Source organism: Coptis chinensis, chromosome 8, assembly GCF_015680905.1.
Source record: "Coptis chinensis isolate HL-2020 chromosome 8, ASM1568090v1, whole genome shotgun sequence".
Classification (NCBI taxonomy): domain Eukaryota; kingdom Viridiplantae; phylum Streptophyta; class Magnoliopsida; order Ranunculales; family Ranunculaceae; genus Coptis; species Coptis chinensis.
The window spans coordinates 18,068,513-18,093,946 of NC_141463.1; the positions used below are offsets into that span (position 1 = coordinate 18,068,513).

At 42.7% G+C, this 25,434-nt stretch overlaps 2 long non-coding RNA genes across 2 annotated transcripts; one reads left to right on the plus strand and one right to left on the minus strand.

Moving 5' to 3' along the window:
* Nucleotides 1-346: 346 nt before the first annotated feature.
* On the plus strand, nt 347-5,874 carry LOC147480303 (uncharacterized). Its single transcript, XR_015205943.1, has 2 exons — nt 347-1,238; nt 5,230-5,874. It is a non-coding gene; the product is annotated as an uncharacterized LOC147480303 (long non-coding RNA).
* On the minus strand, nt 1,992-23,529 carry LOC147480304 (uncharacterized). The gene is made up of 3 exons (XR_015205942.1): nt 23,397-23,529; nt 2,467-2,632; nt 1,992-2,385 (listed from the first exon to the last, which is right to left on the minus strand). It is a non-coding gene; the product is annotated as an uncharacterized LOC147480304 (long non-coding RNA).
* Nucleotides 23,530-25,434: the final 1,905 nt, after the last annotated feature.

The following is a 25,434-nucleotide window of genomic DNA, read 5'->3' on the forward strand; positions in this document are numbered from 1 at the left end:
ATAGAATCTAATAATGTCTTGACCATTGAATCTCAGGGGGTTCACCTCAATTTGGGGAGTACACTTTTAGTCATGAACTCATTTAGGCTGCGATGGCTAAGCCTCCTCCAATTTCACTTAATTAGAGAATTTGGAGAGTACTTAGTCAATTAGTTGTGAGCTCATGTATACTGAGTTATAGGAAGGAAAACTAGGTGATGTAGTTGAAACCAGATTTTAGTACAACATTTATATGATAATATTTTATTTGAAAAAATAGAAAGCTAACTTGCAATATGCCGATATCTAACTATTTTGCGAGCACACAGCGCAATCAAATTGTTGTTTACTACTTAAATTAGTCATCCAAGGGGCTCATTTTTTATGTTTGTATGCTTAGATTGTTTCCAGCCCAACCAAAACTTGAATGTGTAAACCCAACAGCCCAAAAAAAGTGAGTAAACCATGTTATTTTATGAATTAAAAGACTCCTCATTTTGATCTTGCTTTCTCCCTCCGTTGTACTGCCTCCCACCACTTACCACCCAGTCTTGCAGTCCGCCATCATCTCTTCTTCTGTTTTCATTTTATTATAGGCTATTTTCGTTAGTAAGAAAAAAACAATCCACTCAAATTTCTATAAATTTGATCGAAAAAATTTGAGTATTCAATATGATACTTGATAAAAGAAAGTTCAATTTTTTAGAATTTTATTGTATATGTTGATTGATATTTAGATTTTGTGTTTGGAATTTGAGATTTGTGGGTGGGGGACTGGTTGGTTGTAGCAGTTGAGGTGGGAGAAGGCAAAATAGGAAGAATGCTAACTGAGAACAGTTCCCATTTCTACTTTAGTATTTGTTTGGTTGACTTTACACGTATCGTGTGCCGATTAGATTGGCAGAAGCAAACTAAACGTTAGCAAAATTGCAGCAAAAATGAAGCCGTCATCCAAGGACATGAGAATCGGACACAAAAGTTAAGACTTAAGACTAGTTGATTTTCATCATTTCCACCTCATTGACAACTTACTTGTTATCCAAATTGAATCACACAGCCAATACGTATAGCACAAGCTGTATCTATTCTTGCTTCAACTGGAACATGTTTCCACCTCAGTGACACGTTGCTTCATATCCAATTCAACGTGACAACCAATACAAAGAGCCAAGCCCCATATGACCACATCTACTCACTTGATACCAGCGATACTAGCTCATTAATCGTTGCATTGACGGGTTTCAATCTTTGACAAACACGTAAGTAACTCAATTAAGTATTGAATTTTGTTCAAAACAATTGTTGGTAGTTGGTACGTGACAAGCATGCGTAGATTTTAACTTAATAACAACTACGCATACCAGATTGTCATTCCATTTGCATTGCACTGTGAATTGTAAATAGAAGACAAGTACTGAACAAATGCCAAAAAAATTCATTTAATCCTTAAACTTCAACCAAACTCGACCCTAATTAAGTAATAGTTTTGTAGAAATAAGTCTTTCATTAGAGGCAGATAAATAAATCCCAACTACATGAGTAAAAAGCTTTCAACCAATCCAACGATAACACCCACTTCAATGTCATGTTACCAAAGGCTTGAATCTCGTCCACCACGATTCAGTACGCATTTTCATTCCAATACGCCCTCGCGGTTACAAAATAATCTTCCAAAAAGCATGAACTCTACAGCCAATGTTTTGCAACTCACATGTTATAGAGATGGACGAGGGAACCACCGGTTACCTAGACAATGATTGCACAGTTGCCTACAACAACATAAATATGCAATAAACTTGACACAATGCCATTTCCTGAATAATATAGGGTTACTGGAAAATGTCAATCAAATTAACCACTTATAGAATACACCATGCTAAAACAAAGCTATAAAAAAAGAAAACTGAACTAAGCTAGAATTGTTAGGGATGGAATCAATTAACTGAGTTATGAAAGAAACAAGACATTTAGGAGCCAAGCACGTACAATCGATGTAGCATAAGGTTAGAATATTGACTAAATGAGATGCTTTTACTAATCAGCAAGAACAAAATAAATATTGTTTGTTGTCAAATATGAAACAGAACGAACAAATACCCCTAACCACCTATCTATACAGGTGGAACAAACACCCCTGAACAAATAACAACTTAGCTCCACAGTAATTTGCACCACCTATATAGGAAAGACAACATGTATCCAATTTGCCTGCTGCATGCTGTTACAATATTTGTTGATTTTATGTTTCCATGTAGAATTGAACTGTTGCAGATTTTATGTCTCCCTAGAGTGATCCTTTTTTTTTGGTAAAGCCTAGAGTGATCCTTACTCTGCTGGCCCAATCAAAAAGAGCAGTAATGTGGGTATACTGTAGTTCATTACGAAAGTCAGGACAACTTGTTCGACCTACAAAAACAAAGCCACGAGATATAAAAGGCTAGGAAAAGAACTAACACAAATTTATAGTTAATTGGTGATGATCCTTACCGCTATGCAAACTTTTATACAGGGTACGACATGGGATGTATGGATAGACTAGGAAACTAGTTTCATACAGAATGTATCGTTGGCCAAGTCTAGAGTTACTTGGCCATAGAAGCTTAACCTTAACAATGTTTGGATGGTCAAGTTCTTTCAAAATACTCACTTCAGCCTGTAGAATTAAATAAAAGAAAGGGTAAAAACTAATGAACATATCAATAACCAAAATTATACACATTAAACGTGACTTGCTCATCTGTCATTTAGCTTGCATCAAACTGTTAATGTTAACGTTGGAACACTAAATAGCAACATTCGCTTTCGTTTTGGGAGACTATACACCCTAGAAATCTGAGCCCTAAGGGCATCTCTAATGGGGGTGTAAACCGTATAGAGTGGAAATTTTACACCCCAAATATCAAAAAACTCTCTCCAATACGGGTGCTATACCGTAGGTAATAGTGTATTAGTTAATAGAGAGGGTGGAGAATTTCCCCTCTCGCTATTAGTTAATAAAAAGCCCGGGCGACACTCAAACTAACGTCTGAGTGAAATAATTTTCGGACGTCACTTGGAATAACGTTCTTTTCTAATTATAAAGTAATTTTTTAACTCGGACGTCACTCCAAGTGACGTCCGAGTTTAAAATCTATTTTTTTTACACTCTTCTATTGAGGAGTATAGAGTGTGGATATATTTATAAGCTATACAATAATATACAATTAGAGGTATAAAATCCTAATGACACCTACGTGGAGCCTAGGTGGAGGTGTAATTTTACACCCCCCATTGGAGATGCCCTAAATACATTTGCATCACGACCTTTAGTAAAAGATCTACTGTGAACCCGTAGCTTTAATTTTCATAGGGGTGTGCAGAAAACAATCTAAACCGGCCAAACAAATCAAACTGAACCACGTAAATTGGGCCGGTTATTCATCTTCAAACAATTGGGTTCGGTTTTCAAAATTAGAAGACCGACACGATTGGTTCGGTTCACAGTTTTAAGAATTAAAAACCAAATATTACCGAACCAAACCATATTACTACTAAAATTATTAAAGTTGAATATTTTATTTATAATGTATTCTATTCTTCTTCAATAATTTTTTGTTCGGTTAGGGTTTAGGGTTTAGGGATTAAATTATGTTTTAAATCGGTTTACGGATTTGTAGAAATAGGTCGGTTAACTATAGGGTGACTGTTCGGTTCGGTTTTCTTAATGGCTAAACCGATATAGTTGGTTCGGATATCAATTTAAGCCCAAAAACCGAACTGATCTATGCGCACCCCTAGCTTTTCACCACTAATAATTAGGGCAATCAGTTATGTAAAAATTAGTTTGTCATTAGGTTGCATCTAACCAATGTTAGACAGTTAATCTAATTTAGTAGTCAAGTGATGGGTTCAAATGAGAAAAATTCATAATAGGTCATAAATCACTATAAGGGCATCTCCAATGGGAGGTGTAAAATTACCTCCACATAGACGCCACCTACGTGCTATTAGGATTTTATAACTCCAATTATAAACTATTGTAGAGTCCATAAATATCCACTCTCTATTGTTTCCAATGGAGAAGTGTAAAAAGTTCAATTTTAAACTCGGACATCTCTCTTTAAATTAAAATGGGACATCACTTGAAGTGACGTCCGAGTTTAAAATTTTCAAATTGTGTCTTTAAAAATAGATAGGGACGACACTCCAAGTGACGTCCGAATGTTTTTTACTCAGACGTTTGTTCGAGTGTCGCCCGGGCTTTTTATTAGCTGATAGCAAGAGAGAGAATTCTCCACTCTCTCTATCAACTAATACTATACGGTTTGATATTTGAGATGTAAAATTTCCACTCTATACGGTTTACACCTCTATAGGAGATGCCCTAATAGAAGAGACAGTACATTTGAATCAAGAGAATAAATAAAAATAAAGAGCTAATTTAATATATTATTTTTCTAATGGAGGAGGAAAACTGTAAACACTACTGCTCTAGCTAGCCTTCAAAGAATAACTCTAACTGTGCTATTTACTCTCTATCAACAGCAAACCATATATCACTATGGAAAAAACACAGAGCATAGATAATAATCAAGAAAGTTAAGAAATTAAAAGAAGTTGGTAAAAGATCGAATAGCTAAGTAGCAAAAAGTAGATCAACCAAATCCACAATTAGTTAGTGTGCCAAAACGTGAATATTACTTGAGCAGCAGTGGCGCCAGTGTAAGAGGGATAAAGTAGATTTAAGTAATATTACTTGTATTTGAACGTACCAAATAGTGAACATACTTAACTTAGTAAGATTTTCTTCTAAATTTGCTTTCTCTTTTGCTTTTGATTTGATAAAAAGAGAAGAGACTTTTAAATAATTGAATGTTGACTATTTATTATTGCCAAACCCACCAGTGACTATTTATTCAAATACCCGACGTCGTTGACTGTGGTTTTGGCCTCGGTGACTGTCCACAGACCCCATCACCTAATTGGACCACGTCTCCTATTTCACCAACTGGACTAAATAAACTTGGCACGTCAGTTTTCATTTTTCATTTTTTCTTTTTCTCTTTTTTATAACAAAACAAAATTAAAAGAAAATTAAATAGCTAAAAATAAAGCACGAGTTCTTTGGTCTTTCTTCTCTCCTCTTCGCCCCTCTCTATGTTCTGTGTCCTCCATCTTATCCTCTAGTTTTTCGAGGTTTAATGCAAGACTATTCTCTGGCTTCAATTTCATATGGGTTTAAATAGTGAACAATGATATAATGATATACAGGAAGATGGACTATTCTCTGGCTTCAATTTCAGATGGGTTTAAATAGTGAACAATGATATAATGATATACAGGAAGATGGTGTGGATGGTGGAAGAGAATAGACAAGTTCAAATCAATGGTGCAAATTGCTTTAATTTTATACGGTCGGATGGGCTACAATTCATATTTGTTTTGAAAGCAATTAGGGGAAAGAAATTTATGAATTTGTGTATTCGATCGACACAATTCCTCACAACTGTTTGACAAAATATTTCACTAGCCTTTTCTTGCATGTCTTTTAAACCTCTACTATCTCAAAGTTCTCTGGTCAGCATGAACAACAATTTGATTGCTTTCAAGAAGAATGTAGTAGTAATGATATAGAAATGCGCGTGTATGTAAGCGAGTGTCATTTTATTTTTATGAGATGAATCTTTGTGTTCAGTGTCCCTGTATTGTGTTTCAGTTACAAAGCTTTCATTTGTGTTCAGTGTCCCTGTATTGTGTTTCAGTTACAAGGCTTTCATTTGTGTTCAGTGTCCCTGTATTGTGTTTTAGTTACAAGGCTTTCATTTGTATTATAACTCTTGTAACATAACAACAATGTTTTGGATTCAATTGCGTTGCGTTGTAAATCTAACGATTCGTGAATTTTGAATTTCCAAACTATCTTTCCAAATTTACTTATGATGAGCCATGTCAGCTGGTCTCCCAGTGCAAGAAAGGCTTTCTTAAGAATAGCTTGCAGTTAGTTCTCCAACAATAAACGTACTAGCAAGACATACTATCTGAGTAGTAGAAACACAAACGTGTGCACGCACATACATATATATATATATATAAATCGACCTACAATAAGAATTCTAAACTTGCTGAGCAAATATATTGGCTCAATATATTGATATGAAAATAGTTTTTTACAACAAGAATTCTAAGAGGTCTTCCCACTTAAAACACTTAAATATTTGCTCATAGTTTTCCAAGTTTGTAGCATGCCACAACTTGATTTGCACCTCCAAGCATTCAACAATTGCGTCATGTGTAGTCAAATGTGCACTTGAGCTTCTCTAAACATGGATGCAGGTGCAATAGGCAATTTACAAAAAGAAATGGATCCACTTCAATTCACAAAAGGGCATCCAGTTAAATCTACCAAAAACATACCACTAAACAAAAATACTAACAAAAATTTACAAAATATTTGTCCATCATCCCAAACCGTATTATTTTGATCAATACGAAAATCAAATCTTCGCACAAGTGCTCGATACTTTTGGATATTTGTAATAGATGCCTACAAAAAGTTCAAGCTTAGTAAGTGCCAATACATGCAATAAGATTATACTTCTAATTAATTAGAAAATCAGAAATATTTAGAGATTGCATATGGGAAGTACTTAAAAAAATAACCTGACTAGGTTGGTTTGAGGCTAAGGTTTCTCCCTGTATCTGTGATGTGGTTCTATTATATTCTCTAGTACCACCAACAAAATTAGACATGTTCCCCTGTATGATAAAATAACATGCAACTTAGATTGTTTGATGTCGAAGCACATGTAAGTGTAAAAAAATAGAATTTCTATGAAATGAAGTATGACCTCTGTAAAGGTGTGATATGGTTTTCCCTTACAAACAGTCACTGGGGGACTGGAATAGGTTATTGGATGAGACCGAGTTCGACTTGAGAGTGAACTGCCTACGTATCTTACTCTGGGTTGTATGGGGGAGAGTAGAATCAGGTCTGGCGTAGTTCATAGGAGAGGTATTTATAGAGATTGAGAGTGTATCCTTGCTCACCACGTGTAAAGGATGTCCCAAATGAGGGGTGTAGATTAGGATCACATGTGAGAACCGCCTCCCAGGTCTGCTGTAATGATGTGGAGTGGCAACCGACAAAGTAGCTTGGCGGCCGCGACTAGTGGTCGACGGTCAAGATATGTGTAAGTACACTTTAGTCATGATTGCTTCTGGATAGGGAACCCGTGTCACTTCCTCGTGTAGTTCGCGTGATACTGCGATCTGTCTGTAGCGTTCTACTAGGTCATGGAGGCGACCTGGATCCATAGGTCGATGTGTCATTCCCACCATGTTAGGCGCGTGCTGGATAGAGAATATCACTCCCCTACACAGCCCCCTCTCAGTAGGTTGTGAGAACGACCTGCTGAGAGAGATTGGTAGCACGCGTGGAGTGTGTTAGAGGTGGAAATCTCCAACGACGTGTGAGGAATGGCTCGTGTTAACCATGTGAGCTAGTGGGTGCGAACGTTTGACGCTGCAAAAGACGCGGATGTGATCCGAAAGCAGCTTGCAGAGAGAAAAAACGCGTGGCGCCCGTTTTCTCGGGATGTAAAAGACAGGACAGTTGGTTGGAAGTCGTGGGCAGCTAGAGCTAGGGTGTAATCATGATGCCTTGGAAACTGGAGGGGCGGTTGCTCAAAAAAATTCACTTGCTCTGTTGAGACTTCATTTGGCTGCTTCGTCTGGTAGACAAAACTTCATTACCGCATCATCCTTCAGGTTAGTTCTCTGCCATTTTTGAATCTATTCTTCTTGTTTGGTGCTAAGCCTCTGCTCTAGAGTTGTTAGGATACCCTGTTAGATACTAGTAGCTAGATTTGTTAGGGTTAGAAGAGAAAATGTCGGACTCCGATGACACTCGATCTAATGAGGTTCACGAAGTTTCTCTTGGCTGGGATGACGAAGGCGATGAGAAAGATGAGTCTGTGTGTGAGATGGGTGGGAGTGATGATGAAGGTGAGGCGGCTGAGGGGGCTAGCAGTGAGGAAGATGTGGTTCGATCTGCGTCTGTAGCTGCTGAAGCTAGCACTTCAGGTCGCGGTGAGGGGTCATCGTCTTCAAGCGGCCTGCCGCCTAGGGCTATGGATAGACATGTTTTGAGGGCGTTCTCATATCTGAGAAAGAAATATGGGATAACCATAAGCGATCTGGAGATCCATGAGCCCCGATCGAACGCCTCGTTTTAGTGATAGGTACACCCCACCAAATCATGGGGTGATCATCCGTGAGGGACAAATTGAGGGCATTACGACGATACCGTTCTCCAAGCTGGTTTGCGAGTTCCTGAACCGTTGTGGCAAGGCGCATGTTCAATTTGTGGGTAACACGTGGCGATTATTTAAGGTTTTTGACCTCTTGAACGCCAGTGGTGAGTATCGAATCGAGGTCGCTGATGTTATCGAGCACTACCTCGTAAAGCGATCTAGGTCGCTGAACTTTAGCCTGCAAACTCGAGCTACGCTGTCGGGCATTCTGGATAGTAAGAGTAACGAGTCGTGGGACAAATGACCGCTGCTCCTTGTAGGACGCTACTGTGCTAGCGGGTTCAGTGTGAACCATAAAATATGCAACTTTACTGGTGGGTAGCAGCGCGTTGTCTGATTAGGTCAACTTGGTTTTGTTGAACTTTTACTGAAACTATTGTCTTGTTGCCTATGCAGATATCCGCCTGAAAAAGGAGTCAAGTCGACAGGTGATCGAGAAGTTCGCTAGCCTGTCGCGAGCTGAAAAATAGACCAAGCTACCGGAAGTTGCGCATTTCTTTGAAGAGCGCGGATGACCTGCCATCCGGGAAAAAAGAGTAGAGCAGAAGGCCCGAGCGCGGGGTAACTTGAGTGGGAATACGTCGAAGAAAGCTGTGATGGAGAAGCGTAAGAGCGATCTGGTGACGCGGGAAGACAGGCAACAAGGCCGTACTAGGGTGAAGCGACCCGTTGGAAGTCTTTGGGGCCTCCTCGGGTCCGAGCGGGGAAAGGGTCGAGGACGCCCTTTGATGTGGACGACGTTCTCTTCGACATTCCAGAGTATTGACCTGCGAAGGCTGCGAGGGTGGTTGAGACCGCACTGGGTGGTGAAGTGCGAACTGGGGGAAGGGAGGCTCGCAGCTCGAGGGCGAGGCCGATGCCCGACTTCAGCGTCCTAGGTGAGGACGCCCTAGAGGTTGCCCCGGAGGTCGCTCAACCCAAGGTTGTTGGAGATCCCTCTGGCAAGATGAAGGGAAAGGTTGGTGCAAGAGAGACTGGTAAGGGGCACTCTAGTGCTGGAAAAGACGAGCTGGAGCGCAACCTAATGTACATCGATGATGTAACTGGGAAGAAGCGCTATGTGAAGAGGTCGGACTGCAGCTACAAGTCTACACCCATAGCTGCTTGCTTGTTGGAGGGGATGACCCTAGACGGTGATAGGAAGGACCTGGATGCTAAGGAGTTGGAGTCGAACCTGAGGGGGATGGACAAAGCGATGTGCCTGGTGAGTAACCTTTCGTTCTACTTGACTGTGTTATCGAGTTACATGCTATTTGTTTGGTAATAACGTGATATGTTGTGTGATCTGTCGCAGCTGATCGCTGGGTACCAGAAGCTGAAGACGGCTGCGCAGATCGCTGAACTGGAGAAGGCGAATGTTGAGTCATTAAGGGACGAGCTGTCAAATCTGCGAGCTATGCAAAGAGGCCGGTAAGGCCGAATCGATCTTGTGAGGCCTTAGCTCACCGCCCCCGACTCGAGAAGACCTCTCTTTGTGAACGAAGTCGATCGAAGTTGAAGCATGAGGTGGAGGCGCTGAGGGGCCAACTAGCCGCGGCTAACACTTATGCTGAACGATGTAAGACTTCCACTCTGCAAGCAAAAGAGGCCTATCTCACCATCTGTGCTGAGGTGGAGGAGCTGGAAAGGAAGATGGACGACCTACCTGGGGAGGAGGGGAACGCCGGACTTCGGGCGAAGCTCGGCGCGAATCGCCTCAAGATGCCGCCTCGTTCCTCGCATGTGTCACCCTCCCTCGCCGGTTTGATGAGTGAGCGGCTTCGGGGGTCCAAATCTCCATAGTGGTTGGTCTTTGAGGCGCCAGTGGCGCTCTTCCGTGATCCAAGCTCCGTCTCTGTTTTGAATGTCACTCTTGGAGAAGATTTAGGCGAAAATGTTTAGAACATTTGTTTATTACATGCGGTGTACTGGGCCTCTGGCCTTAACCAATAGAGCTGGTTTTCTAGGTTGACCTGGGCAGCTCGCTTTTCTTCTTTGTTATTGATTATGATACTGGATGTTTAATTGTCTTTGGATTTCCGAAAGTGTTCTCGCCAAAGACGGTTAATATGTGAACTGGGGCGTCCTTCTTATCGTTAGGCCGCTCCTTGTATGAATGTGAATCTTGTTGCTCTTGTGTATGAGAGGAATGTTTATATTTGTAAGCGTGTGCATGCTGTTATGAACTAAATGGTGCAGGTCGTTCATCTCGATAAGGGCGCCGGGGCATTCTGTACTTTGGCGCGGCCTGAGCTATAGTGCGTGCGTGGCACGTGTCGGGATGTGGGAGGTCAGGGGGTATGAAATGATGGCTGCCAGGTTGGCTGGCATTTGGTATCTCGATGCCATAATGGTGTGCCTTGGGAAGAGACATTTCGTGGGTATAAATACGACCGGTCTTGGGAGAGCAACGACATTTGTTCTTCTTGTTCTTCTTGTTCTTCCTACTGCGGCTGCTCTCCTTCCTACTTGCTTCTGTTTCGCTCTGCTTTCCCTTTTACTCAGGTACGTTTTTCTTGCTTTTGTTTAGATTGTGAACGTAAAAGTTACTAGCCGCTCTGACCATCTTTGTTTTGTTTTCTGTGCGCAACTTTCATTATGGCTCGGTGTTTGCCCTACGTCAGAGGAGAAGGGAGTGTAAGAGCGAGTTCCCCTCTGCTCATGGAGGAGATGGAGTTCCGTCCTCATGTACATGGGGACCGCGGTAAGAGGAAAGCTGTTGTGTCTGGTGGCAAAAAGAGCAAGCGATCCAAGGGATCAGGTCGCTCGACGGGCGGCATTGTGTTCAAGTCGCCGCGCCGAATGGCGTATGCTCCCATCGAAGCCGCCGATGGAAGCGGACGACCGGGGCAAGGTCGCCACGCCGCTAGTGAGAGTTAAACTCCCTCGTGTTGGGGGACGGGGGAGCGAATTCTACTATGGGGGAGAACGGGAAGAAGCATGCGTAAAACGCTCGATTGCATAGTTTCCACTTTCGGCTATAGCGACTTAGCCGGCCAAGGGGATCGTGTTAGATGGGGACCGAGCCGAAGTCGAGGATGAGGACATGGATACGCTGCTGGGGACCATGGATATGGCTAATTGTTTGGTGAGTGTTTCTCTGTTAGCTTTGTCGCTTTGTTTCTTAAGTGATTCTGAGTATGACTTTGTCCTTATAGTTTCTGGCTGGGTATGATAAACTCAAGAACACTGTGCAACGTGCTGATACTGATGTCAACTCCCGGGTCGAGCTGGGATGCTTGCGAGCTGCCTGGGGGGCTGACAAGAGGAAACTTGACGCGATGACGGCTAAAACACCGCGGTCCGCCGATGAGAACGCTTAGGGTTGGTTGCGATGGCCGAGCCGCAAATGGAGGTAGCGTGGTCACCGAAACGCTTAAGCGATGTCGTCGGGCCGGTTGCTTGCAAAGCTCAAAGCACGTATACCACGGCCTGTAGCGTGAGTATGCCAAGCTGGACGAGAAGTATTGTCAGCTGACAAAGGCAGATGGGGCTCAAGGGACGGGTATGGGCGTTGTTCTGCGGGCTGCGAGACATGTTCCTTCGACCAGCCCTGCTCCTCAAGACAAACATGTGATTGGTGCCCCGTGATGTTGATTTCTCTTCTTGGTAAGAAACTCGGTTCGTGTTTGTAATGATCATGCTTGTTCTTTGCCCCTGCGTTTTCGGGCTTGCCTGAGCAGTTCACCCTTTTTTATACAGAGAACTGGTGTCCACAAAAGTGGCAGTTCGTTAATCCCCCTTTTTTTTGTTGTTCATCGGTCCGATCTGGATTTCCTGGGTAAACCCAGCAGATCGGTGGGTTTGAACTGATTACCTGAAACTGGTTGTAATGCTACGTGGTAACTTTATGCTTAATGTTTATCTTTTGCTTGATTGTTTGTAGCTATTACTCTTTTACTCTGTTCATTTGGTTTGTTTCTGAGATGTACTCTCGTAAAAGCCGCTATGCCTCGTGGTAGTATTGCTCGAGAGCGATCTAGGAGATGTAGGTGTCCGATTAGTGTAGACTTAGGGGCTCGTGGCCCCGCGGATTTCCCCGAGGGCGGTTGTTCACCGAGAGCCGTTCTTACGAAGTTGATTCTAGGAGTATAGGTTCTCAACGAAAGAGACTCGAGAGGCGATGAGCCCGGTGACGCCCCGGCGCTCGCCTTCGAGAGCATGTAGCCCCCGAGGGCGTCTTTCCCGAGCGTTCTCGCCGAAGTTGATCCTAGGAGTGTAGGTCCTCAACTTAGCGATTCGAGATGAGCCCGTAGAGGCGATGAGCCCTGAAGCTCCCGAGAGCCGTTAGGAGTATAGGTCCTCAACTTAGCGAGATTCGAGTGCCCGTAGCCCCCGAGGGCGTGTAGCCCTCGAGAGCGTTCTCGAGGCGAGTTGATCCTAGGAGTATAGGTCCTCAACTTAGCGAGATTCGGAGAGGCGATGAGCCTGTAAGCTCCCCGAGCCGCTACGCCGGCTGAGAGCGTGTGTAGCCCCTGAGGGCGTGCTGGTCTTGAGAGCGTTCTCGCTGAGTTGATCCTAGGAGTGTAGGTCCTCAACTTAGCAAGATTCGGAGAGGTGATAAGCCTGTAAGGACGCAGTGCATATGGTGCTTGCGGTGCGAGTGGCGTGGTTTGGAGATGCGAGTAGAACCACAATTTATGATAACAATCTTGAGTGTCTTACACTTGAGCTTGTAGTAAATGGAAATATGACTTACAATACATAATGCAACTACTGGTAAAATTGTTTTAGCAAGTACGTGTTCCAAGGTCGTGGCAATAACTTCCCTTCCTGGGCTTTAATCCAATACGCTCCATTGCCAACTACGCATTCCACTATGTAAGGGCCTTCCCACGTTGGCGCTAGCTTAGAGTCATCTTGAGTTTTTTTTCAAAACTAGATTGCCAGGTTGAAAAGATCGAGGATGTACTCGCTTGTTATATGATCGCCTTTAGGATTTGTTGGTAGGATGCTTACTCGATAGCCGCTAGATCGCTACCGCCTTCGAGGAGGTCGATCTGTCGAGCTAATATCGAAGTCATTATGACCGACTTCGACAAGCTCGGATCGGGTTGTCGCGGATTGTCACCGGGTAGGGATGACGGCTTCGCGCCATAGCATAAGGAAAATGGTGATTCGGCCGGTTTCGAGCGAAGAAATAGTGGTCGGTGAGCCCATAGTATGTTCTCGAGCTGATTTGGCCATTAGCTCTTGTTCTTTTCGATTTTCTTCTTCAAATTCTCTAGAATGGCTTTGTTGCTGGCCTTCGCTTGTCCATTGCTTTGAGCGTACTGGGGCGTAGAGAATGCATGAACGATCTTCCACTTGGCCAGGAACTCTTTGACTGTTTTGCCTTTGAACTGGGAGCCATTGTCCATCACCAATGTGTGTGGTAAGCCAAACCGGGTGATGGTATGAGTCCAAATGAAATTCCCGACATGTGATTCTTTGACGTGTGCCAACGGGATTGCTTCGACCCACTTAGTGAAATAATCTGTGGCAGCGAGGACAAAGCGGAAGCCGGTGCTCTTCTGAGGGATGAATGGTCCCATAATGTCCATGCCCCACATGTGGAACGGCCAAGGGCTCGCGATGTTGATCAGTTTGCGGGCTGGCTGTATGATGTTGTGACCAAATGTTTGACATTTGACACACTTGAGGACATACGATTTGGCATCAATCTGCATACGGGGCCAGAAGTATCCTTGGGAGATCGCTTTGTGGGCCAATGAGCGACCTCCAGCATGATTGCCACACTCTCCTTCATGGATCTCAGCGAAAATTAACTGACCTTGCTCTGGACTGATGCACCTCAGATGAGGTCCTCCTGCGGACTTGCGGAATAACCTGTCATTCACCAAACAATAGCTACGTGCCTGGTGTGGAACCTTTCTGGCTTTGGTACGCTCATTTGGGAGTGTGCCGTGCTGGATGTATTGTATAATAGGCTGCATCCATGTTTGACTCATCTGATCTTCAGAGAGTGGGCATAGGTCGCTGATTGCCAAAACATGGTCCGCTTGGTAAGCTGGTCGATCGACCACTTCAATGGTCAGTTGTCTAGGGGCACAATTCGATTGTCTGAGTGGCTAGGTATGCTAAGCTATCTGCGTGACGGTTTTCTTCACGCAAAAAATGGTGTACCTTAGCTCTGCTAAAAGAAGGAAGCAAATCATTAACAACTTGAAGGTACTTGGAAAGGTTACCTTCGCTGGTAGTGTACTCTTTTGCGACCTGGCGAACGACCAATTGCGAGTCACTAAAGATTTGGAGTTCCCTTACACCGAGCTGGATTGTCGCACGCATTCCCATTATTAGTGCTTCGTACTTAGCCTCGTTATTGGAAGTTGCGAAGTCTATGCGGACTGCTTTCTCTATCATAGCTCCCTCGGGGGATACTAAAACGATTCCGACAACGCTACCTCCTGGGTTGCTGGAACCATCGACGTAGAGGGACCAAACTGTTTTTATGTTCGCTTTTGTAGGTGAGACCTCTGTTTCTGCCTCCCAGTTAGGGTCGTCGACTGGAAAATCTGCTAGGAAATCTGCGACGACCTAACCCTTCTGCGATGTGCGGGGGACGAAGTCCATGTGGTGCTCGCCCAATTCTTCGGCCCATATTGCCATCCTAGTGGTCTTATTTTCTTTGTGAAGGATCCTTTTCAACGGGAGATCGCTAAGTACTTTGATTGGATGGGCTTGAAAGTAAGGTCTGAATTTTCTTGCCAAGTATAACAAAGCAAGGACTTCTCTCTATGTGGGAGTAATTCCTCTCGGCTAGAGTGAGTGTCTTACTTGTGAAGTAGATCGGCTTTTTTGAATTGTGTTCCTCTTTGAATAGAACCAAACTGATGACGAAGTCCGATACTGCCAGATAGAGCCCCAGAGTTTCTCCGTCTGTCGTCTTAGCTAAGACGGGGGGTGTTGTGAGGTATTCCTTAAGAGTGGAGAATGCTTGGTGGCATTGATCGTTCCATGAAAACTGCTCGCCTTTTTTTAGTATCTGTAGGAACAGTCGGCACTTATCTGATGCTCTCGATATGAATCGGTTGAGTGCAGCGACCATGCCTGACAACTTTTGTATCTGTTTCTTTGTTTGCGGTCGGGCATGTCTAAGAACGCCCAAATTTGATCTGGATTTGCTTCGATACCTCGTTGCGAGACCTGATAACCGAGAAATTTTCCGGAGGACGCTCCAAAAAGGCACTTCTCTGGGTTCGACTTTCATTCGGTTCGTCAGAATCGAGAGAACGCTTTGCTCGAGGTGAGTAAGGTGGTCGCCGCTTTCTTTTTTTGACAACCATATCGTCGATGTAGACCTCCATGGTATCTCCTAACATGTCCCCGGAACATGTCGGTTACAAAGTCGTTGATATGTCGCCCTGCATTCTTCAACCGACAGAGAACATTGTAACAATAAATTCCTTGCTCGATGATGAATGAGGTCTTCCCGATCTTCTTCAAAAGTGGTATTTGGTTGTACCCACTATATGCATCCATGAATGATAGCGGCTTTCGTGCCCATACAAGTCCGGTCGACAAGTCGGTCGATTCCGGGGTAGTGGGAAGTCATCCCTTGGAGTTTCTTGGTTGACGTTGGTGAAGTCGACGCCTTAAAACGGACCGTACCATTCTTTTTCGAACTGCCACTATGTTTTTGCGACCCATTCGGGTAATCGACCTTCGGATGAAACCTACTTGTTTGAGTTTATATACCTCATCGCTTGATCGCTTTTGAAAGCGTAATGACAATCTTCTAGGTCGTTGTCGAACCGGTTTGGCACCGTGGTTGACGCTTTAACCGGTGGCATGCAACGCTAGGGTCTATACCGAACACGCCGATATCACCACTGCCGAACACATCTTTATTCATGGACAGAAAATTTACAAGATGAGCCTTAAGTGTGGGGGTCGAAGTTAGCCCCGACATAGACGAAGTTTAGGGGTCGCCTTCGGTTCCCGATTCACTTGCTACTTTTCTTGAGTCGGTGCTTGGTTCTCGCGGCGCTTTGAGTGCTCTCGGAGGATTGCACTTTGCGATGCCGTTCTTTGGTCCGATGACCGGCCGAGTAGCCGTAGGAGTCTGGAGCGTCTTCGCGTGGTTACGGCAACAACGGTCGAGGTGACCGTTGTTGCCGCGACAAATGTAAACCGGGTGGTTTGTCGCAACTCCGCCGGGTTGTATGAGAGCTGGTGGGGGCGATCTCGAGGCTTTGTTTGCACGCGACGCGTTCTCCATCGGGCGACCTCAAGATTTGCAATGCCGGGTACGATACCGCCTTGGTGGAGGTCGGGATCCGGCCGGTGAGAGGAAGTTCTTGTTGGAGCCCCCATCGTTCTGTTTTGGTGCGCTGGCTCTCACCTCGGCCACCAAGTCTTTGGCCATTGTATAGCTGGTGGGCTCGTTTCTGACGGGATGGGAGGTTCAGCGATCTTCTTTGCTGCGATGATCTAGTTACAATGATGGGCCTCGAGCTGGTTGCTTCGAAGCTCCATCATTCCCCTTGGGCCTGAAAAACGGATCACTTAGTGCAAAGTGGACGGTACTGCCTGCATTTGATGGATCCACCGTCGTCTTAGAATGGCGTTGTAAGATGACTTGGTATCTAGGACGCTAAAACGCGTGTTGAAGCTGACCTTGTCTTCTCGGGAGCCCACTGAGACTGGGAGTATGATGTCTCCTATTGGGTCGGCCCTGGAGCCATTGAATCCGAAGAGGGGTGCGATTGGGTCTATGAAGACCGACTTTGGTAGGTTCATCTCTTGGATCGTGTGGTAGAACAAAATATCGCAGAGAGCTGCCAGATCGATCAAAACTTGCTTTGACGGTCCAAATGATTTTTGACGTGGACCATGAGTCGTCGTTGTGCGGGAGGCGCACCTTGTTGAGGTCGGCCTCGAGAAGGTGATGTCTCCCGCCCTACGCCCCGAATCGCGTGGGCGCGAGTGCGACTTGTGAAGAAAAGTTGTAAACTTCATGAAGGGCCAACGCAACTTCTTCTTTTCTCATGAACTTGAGGCGAAATCATCCCGGCGTGATCATGTGGATGGTTCTGTCATGCTCGCGACCTCTTGATGGCTGACGGTGATCTTGACGGGAGCGTTCTCTGGAACGTTCTCTGCTGTGAGGACGACTTTGGGACCGCGGATCGCTCCGTCGGGGTGGGGATCGGCTTCGTATTTTGCGGGCCATGAGCTTGTGGCGCAGGTCGCCGTCGGGTATATTGGTGTATTGCTTGATGTGGCCGGCTTCAACCAGGTCCTGCAAATAATGCTTGAGCCCCCAGCACACGTCGGTCTCATGGCATCTAGCATGGTGAAACGCACAATAGGGCTGGTCGGGGCGATCTGCTAGCTGCCTTATCTCCGGTCGGTAGAAGGCAGCTCGCTTGATCTTCTCTAGTATGTAGCTAGGAGATCTAGTGAGCACGGCGAATTCTCGGTTATTGTTTGGTTTGGGTTTGGAGGATTGCCCTTGTTGTCGGGGTCGCTTTTTAGAGGATGATGTTACCTCGTAAACCTCTCCTTCTTTTGTTTTTTCTTCTTCTTGGTTCTGATCTTTCAAACCTTCTTGCAGCTTGATGTATTTATCAACTCGAAGGCATAAATACCGCCAAGTTTCGGGCCGGTCTTTCAGAGCCGATTTGGTGAGTGCGGTATTACGGGTGCGGCAGGCGGTTGTGAAAGCCACTGCGGCAAATGACTCTTTGAGACCGCTTTCCATTTCCAAAAGTTCTGTTTTGAACCGGCTTAGGAAGGAGCTGTAGGTTTCCTCCTTACCAAGAGCGAGCTGGAAGAGTGAATTGAGATCACCCTTCTTACGTCTGTTATGGACGTATTGGCTTCTGAACGTGTCGGGTGAGTTGTTCAAGCTTTTATTGAGTCTGCCTCGAGGGAGAAGAACCAGTCGAGTGGGCCATCTTTTAGACTCGCCGGAAATAGTCTGCAATGGAGATGGTCGAACTCTGGTGCACTGTAGAGTGCAAGACTTTGAACATATCAGCTATATCTTTGCCGGGCGGCATGTCTGGCCGTCGTTACATCGGGAACCGTGGTTGGACAAAGTCTGGAGGAAAGACTTTGTGAAGTATTTCAGCAGCAAATGGAGATGCGCGGTAGGTTTTCAACATCTTTTGCACTATCTGGGTGGAATCTTTCTTCACCGCGTTTTTGTCGAGCCTTTGGTTCAGCTCGGTGATCTGTTGACTGACGTTGATGACGTCGTCCTCTGCGGTGACTCCTAGTGGGTTCTGTGTATCCACCTGTGCACGGAGTGTGACGTTTTCTTGCCTAAGCTCAGCTATTTGCTCGTTCACTGTCCCTAGTTGGCCTGCTAAAAGGTGGAGTTAAGCTTCGAGGCTTGCCATGCTTCGTGGGCTTGAGAGTTTTGGCTACAGATTTGTTTGGAAATGGTCTGGTTTCTCAAGTAATCGAGACCACAGACGGCGCCAATGTAAAAGTGTGATATGGTTTTCCCTTACAAACAGTCACTGGGGGACTGGAATAGGTTATTGGATGAGACCGAGTTCGACTTGAGAAGCTTAACCGCCTCGATCTTACTCGGGTTGTATGGGGGAGAGTAGAATCAGGTCTGGCGTAGTTCATAGGAGAGGTATTTATAGAGATTGAGAGTGTATCCTTGCTCACCACGTGTAAAGGATGTCCCAAATGAGGGGTGGAGATTAGGATCACATGTGAGAACTGCCCTCCTAGGTCTGCTGTAATGATGTGGAGTGGCAGTCTGTACAAGTAGCTTGCGGCCGTGACCAGTGGCTGACGGTCAAGATATGTGTAAGTACACTTTTAGTCATGATTGCTTCTGGATAGGGAACCCGTGTCACTTCCTCGTGTAGTTCGCGTGATACTGCGATTTGTCTGTAGCGTTCTACTAGCTCATAGAGGCGACCTGGATCCATAGGTCGATGTGTCATTCCCACCATGTTAGGCGCGTGCTGGATAGAGAATATCACTCCCCTACAACCTCCATGGGCTGATTCAAGGTTAACGACCCTCCTTGTGCAATCTGCGTGGCCTCATTTTTTCCTCTTTTGCCATCTGTGAAAACAAACCGCATTGTAAATTTATTTGTGAACAAACTCAACTAAGATGCACATAAATTCGTGAAAACTAAGAACATGCATTTACCCATTTCTTTTGAATTGCCTTTCTTCTTTCGTGGTATTTTCTCCAAACAACCCTTTATTCAACCTCCTCCTTTAGGTCGGCCTGGACCTCTTCTTGTTGGTGGGTTTTTAATTTGTCCATCTTCCATGGCATTTGGCATTGAACTGTTATGATGTCCTTCCTGACTAGATTTGTTCGAGGCTAATGTATTTCCCTGTATGTGTGATGTGGTCGTATTTTCTTTTCTAGTACCATCAACAAAATTAGACATGTCCCCCTATATAATAAAATAACATACACTTAGATATTAGAGTACATGGAAACATAAGAGCATCGAACTTGGGTGAAGTGAACTATGACCTCGGTGAGATGATTCAAGGTTGATGACCATCCTTGAGGATTCTGCATAGCCACATTTTCTTCTCCTTTGTCATCTACAACAACAAACCACGTTATAAATTTATTTCCGAACAAAGTAAACTAAGATGCAAATAAGTTAAACAAAACTCAGAGTATACATTTACCCATTTCTTTCGAATCGCCTTTTTTTTTTCCGACCTCCTTGAGGGACACCTTTTCTTTTATTTGAGCTTGTTCTAGTTTCTTCCTCGCAGTTCTCAATTGCATCCACCTCAGCCTCTATTTGTAACATCTTTGATTTCATAATCATACGCAAAGTTTCGGATTTCGCACCTTTAGCAACAAGTCTTTGTGAAATATGTGAAAGCTCACTGTAACGAGCAGTGGATTCTGGATCAATGTCACATGGAATTACTTCTCCATAGGAGTCATAGACAACCTCATCTGTTACATTCTTAGTCCATCTCTTCAAATAGTATTGAGATGGTAAACTTGAAAAATCTAAGTCACGAAAGAGTTTTAAAGCATGACAGCAAAGAACCCCATGAAACTCAAACTTTCTACAAGTACATTGCACTGACTTATTGGTTACATTAAAAGTAACTGTATGACTCCTTTTCCTTCCCATTTCTACAACTACATAAGTATGAATGGTATCCTCTTCCTTCTCCAATGTCAAACGAAGATCAAGAGTTTTTTTGTACTTATCTTGAAAAAAATGAAACATAGTTCTTGTATAAACCTTTGATGCTTCAGATTCTACCAACCACTTGGACCACAAGTTCGGTATGGTTTGTTGTGTCTTATTATCAGCCTCCTTTCCTCTTTGACGTCGACTGGCCATTGCTTTGTTGTATTGGTCCACAAACCCTCAAAGAATGGTACTACTTGTAAAATAATTCTTCAAAAACCTATTAATGCTTTCACTCCTTTGCGTTGTAGTTATACTCGCACAAAAAAAATCACGGGCATGCACTTGTGCCCACTTGTGGAGCAATTTATACAATGCAATATAATCAACCAGTCATTCCTTTCTAAACCATAATCCTTAAGCAACAATTTCCAACTCTCTTCAAATTCTTCCTCTGTCTCTGGATTGTATATGCAGTCCTTGAACCGTTGTGGAAAACATGGAAATTCACCAATTAGTTTCCCCAAATGCTTTGCTCCATTATTTAAGATATGCCACAAGCATAATCCATGGCGTGCTTCTGGAAATACTACATTGATGGCTTTTGCAATAGCCTGGGACTGATCAGTAAATATAGTCTTTGGTTGCTTTCCTCCCATAACTTCTAAAAATGTTCTAAACATCCAAATAACAGCATCACTTGTTTCACGGTTTCACCTTCTAACAAGCCACACCCAAATATTACAGCTTGCCCATGGTTGTTAACGCCAACTATCGGTGCACAAACCAAATTATAGTTATTTGTTCAAAAAGTTGTATCAAAGCAAATCACGTCACTAAACAACCCATAATCTTGCCTGGACAATGCATCACAAAAGAAGACACAACGAAGCTCACATTCTTTGTTAGTCAAAAAAGAGTAAAAGAAATGTTTGTTTTCTTATTTCTTTTGCTTGAAAAAATCAAGAAGACAAACTGCATCACCTTTTTTTCGTATCTCTTCACGCACCCTTTGCAGTAAATTGTTACAATAAGATTTGATGAAGTTCAAGTTCTCAGCTCCCCCAGCTTCTGAACAAAAGTAATAATAGATATCTGATGGTTTGAGTCCAGAATCTCGCATTTTTTTCATAATTCCAGCTTGAGAATCTTTGACACCTCTGTGAGACCTAAGCAAATAGGAATTTGATGGCGGGACAAGGCCATGAGTGTGTTCCACTATGAGCTTGGACAACACATATTTTCCTTCTTTGTTAAGCGTAGTCTGAAATTTGGCCATACAACCGAATCGTCTCTCTTCTCTCTTTTTTGTAGGAGTCTTGACCTTTGTATACGCGCCTTCACAAGAACAACAAAGTCTGAAGCACTATTTTAGTATGATCTCCACGATGTTTGTTTGTCCTTTTTATCTTAATGCTAAACCCAACCAATCTTGCATATTCATTATAGCAGTCATACGCCTCTTTCACACTGTCAAAGAGCATTCCCAGTTTTGGAATCAACTCCTCGTGGACAACTTCTTCTGAACCAACTGAATTATGTTCAATAGCAAATTCTCTTTCATCCATCTAATACGAACATTAAATATAAATTGAAAAAACAAGAAATAACTTTCTTAAAATGAACCAGCGAGACATAAGTATGAAAAAAAAAAAGCTAGTAAGACATTTTGTCAAACAAATTTGGGGCTGTGGAACAACTCTACAAATCCAAATATTTCAACCCGGTAAATTAATGCTTCAAAACAAATTTGAAACTGGAAAATATTACAAAGATAAGGGCTACGAGGATTTGCTGAAAAATATTCTTGTTACCAAAGAGAGAGGTGGTCATTTGTTCTTCGCCTGCTCATCTTTTGGAGGAGCAGCTAGCAAGCTATAGAGAATATGAAAGACAAAGACTATTTACTTATTGTGAGTCGTGCTTTATTTTTACTTATTTAGTTTTATTTTATTTTATTTAGTTTTTGTTTTGTTATAAGAACAAAAGAAAAAAGAGAAGAAAAAAAAATGAAAAAACGAGAAAACTGACATGTTAAGTTTGTTTAGCCCAGTTGGTGAAATAAGAGACGTGGTCCAATTAGGTGATGGTGTCCTGTGGACAGAAATTTGATGTCTGTCCACAAATTCATTCTCTATGTAAAAATTAGTTTGTCATTAGGTTGCATCTAATCAATGTTAGACAATTAATCTAATTTAGTAGTCAAGTGATGGGTTCAAATGAGAAAAATTCATAATAGGTCATAAATCACTATAAGGGCATCTCCAATGGGAGGTGTAAAATTAACTCCAATTATAAACTATTGTAGAGTCCATAAATATCCACTCTCTATTGTTTCCAATGGAGAAGTGTAAAAAAGTTCAATTTTAAACTCGGACGTCTCTCTTTAAATGACGTCCGAGTTTAAAATTTTCAAATTGTGACTTTAAAAATAGATAGGGACGACACTCCAAGTGACGTCCGAATGTTTTTTACTCAGACGTTTGTTCGAGTGTCGCCCGGGCTTTTTATTAGCTGATAGCGAGAGAGGGAATTCTCCACCCTCTCTATCAACTAATACTATATTACCCACGGTATAACACCCCCCCATTGGAAAGAGTTTTTTGATATTTGAGATGTAAAATTTCCACTCTATACGGTTTACACCTCCATAGGAGATGCCCTAATAGAAGAGACAGTACATTTGAATCAAGAGAATAAATAAAAATAAAGAGCTAATTTAATATATTATTTTTCTAATGGAGGAGGAAAACTGTAAACACTACTGCTCTAGCTAGCCTTCAAAGAATAACTCTAACAGTGCTATTTACTCTCTATCAACAGCAAACCATATATCACTATGGAAAAAACACAGAGCATAGATAATAATCAAGAAAGTTAAGAAATTAAAAGAAGTTGGTAAAAGATCGAATAGCTAAGTAGCAAAAAGTAGATCAACCAAATTCACAATTAGTTAGTGTGCCAAAACGTGAATATTACTTGAGCAGCAGTGGCGCCAGTGTAAGAGGGATAAAGTAGATTTAAGTAATATTACTTGTATTTGAATGTACCAATCACCAATAGCTATGGACATAGTGAACATACTTAACTTAGAAAGATTTTCTTCTAAATTTGCTTTCTCTTTTGCTTTTGATTTGATAAAAAGAGAAGGGACTTTTAAATAATTGAATGTTGACTATTTATTATTGCCAAACCCACCAGTTGACTATTTATTCAAATACCCGACGTCGTTGACTGTGGTTTTGGCCTCGTTGACCAAGTGGTCTTCAAATTTACAAATAATACCTCTAAAATAAGTAACCTCACAAGACACATTATTTACAAAACATACCCTTCACCAGTTGCATCATTTCCATGCATTAATGCATGTAAAGTTTTTTTTTTCTCTTAAATGGAAGCAAGCAATCAAAAATTATTGAAAATTTTAAATACACGTTTTTCAAAAATTGTACTCTCTGACCACACACTACTCCTCACAGGAAAAATAAGTTTGAGAGTTCATTGAAGAAAGGAAGCTTCTTCTTCAATATTTGAACAGCTGTTGGTGAAAATCTTCTTTGTACTAGGTAGGTTATACTAACCTGTTATTGCATTTAATTTTTAGCTATTCATCCATGCATTTAATTTGTCGTCTAAAAATTTGAGTGAATTTTATGTCAAAGTTTGAGTGATTCTATAGGGGAATTATTCAGTTCAGTAGTCAGTTTAGTTGTTGTTGTAGTCCTCTTACACTGTTGTTTGCATTTGGTTTTGTTGGCGTCTATTTACAGTTATATAAATTAATAGAGTCCGAGTCTTTATTTCATGGTTATTTCATTATTTCATTTCCTTTTTTATCTGAGGGCGAGGTTCTTTATGCTATTAGTTGAAACAAATTTTTTTCATAGAATAGGTGGAAATGGCGATGGAGGAAAGTTTTCAATTCTTATGCAGTTTTAATGGAAAATTTGAAACAGGTGGCGGTGGTAGGTACTCCGATGGGGTAACGAAGCTTCGAAGTTGTTCTATGAACTGTCCATTGGATGATTTCATTATACCATTGAAGTTCTGTATTTTGGTTTACGGCCATCCTTGCACTGTTGAAGATGTGGATGACTACAAGGAAATGATTGAGTTGATGAGGAGTAAAAAGATGGGAGATTTAAGGATTTATGATTTCTAGAATAGAAATAACTAATTTGATGGATGAGAATGATGATGTTGTACATTCATGTGCTTCGCCTATGTACATGAATAAAATGAGAGATGGTACTAAGCTCGCCCCTCCCCCTTGTTCTGTTTTAGTTTGTCTTTAATTATTTCTGGTGAATTAATTTAAAAAGTGTTTTGGCAGAGACATTGAACCAACCGAAGTGGTTTTAGGGGAGTTTATTGATAAAGACAAAGTAGATATTTTATACCAAGATTGCCCCTCCTTCAAGTGCCACCTTCTGAGTAATTCCATGTAGATGGAAACAACATTAAAGGGGAAAAAAACAGTGGTAAAATAGAGGGAGAGGGTGACTAACTGGCAAGGATGAACAACATATATATTTTGCAAAGCGGTAGAGACCTCATCATTCAGCCATCCAAGGTGCTTGAGGAAGGAGAAACTTCACAGATTTAGTTCTAAACCATGTCCATAGCGCCTGACAATGACAGTGGATGCAACAGCCCTGACGCTTTCGTCTTCCTCATACTGGCTCCAGTAAAGTGCAGTCAGTTGTCCAGACGTTGTGCATTTATCGCAGTCACTATGCAATTCATTCATGGTGGGTACTGAGTAGTTCCTCCCTACTAATGGAATTTCACCAATTTTTGCGTGAATTTTGTCTTCACAAATGGTACATATTTCTTCTTCGAGGTGAGAAAATTTGTTCCACTACTTACTCTTCGAAGTATAGCATTGCTTCCCCTGCAGAAATCAGTCGTCGGAAACATCATAGATTCAATGCGAACTGTTACACTGACGCACAACTACACTACATTGCGCAGTGGATGGAAAAGTAACTCTTGCAGCCAAATTTTAAGCATTAATGGTGATTGTAGATTAATGACCTTAAGCGCTTCTCGCGGAGGGAGGAATTCTTGTGGGGGTTGTTCATCATG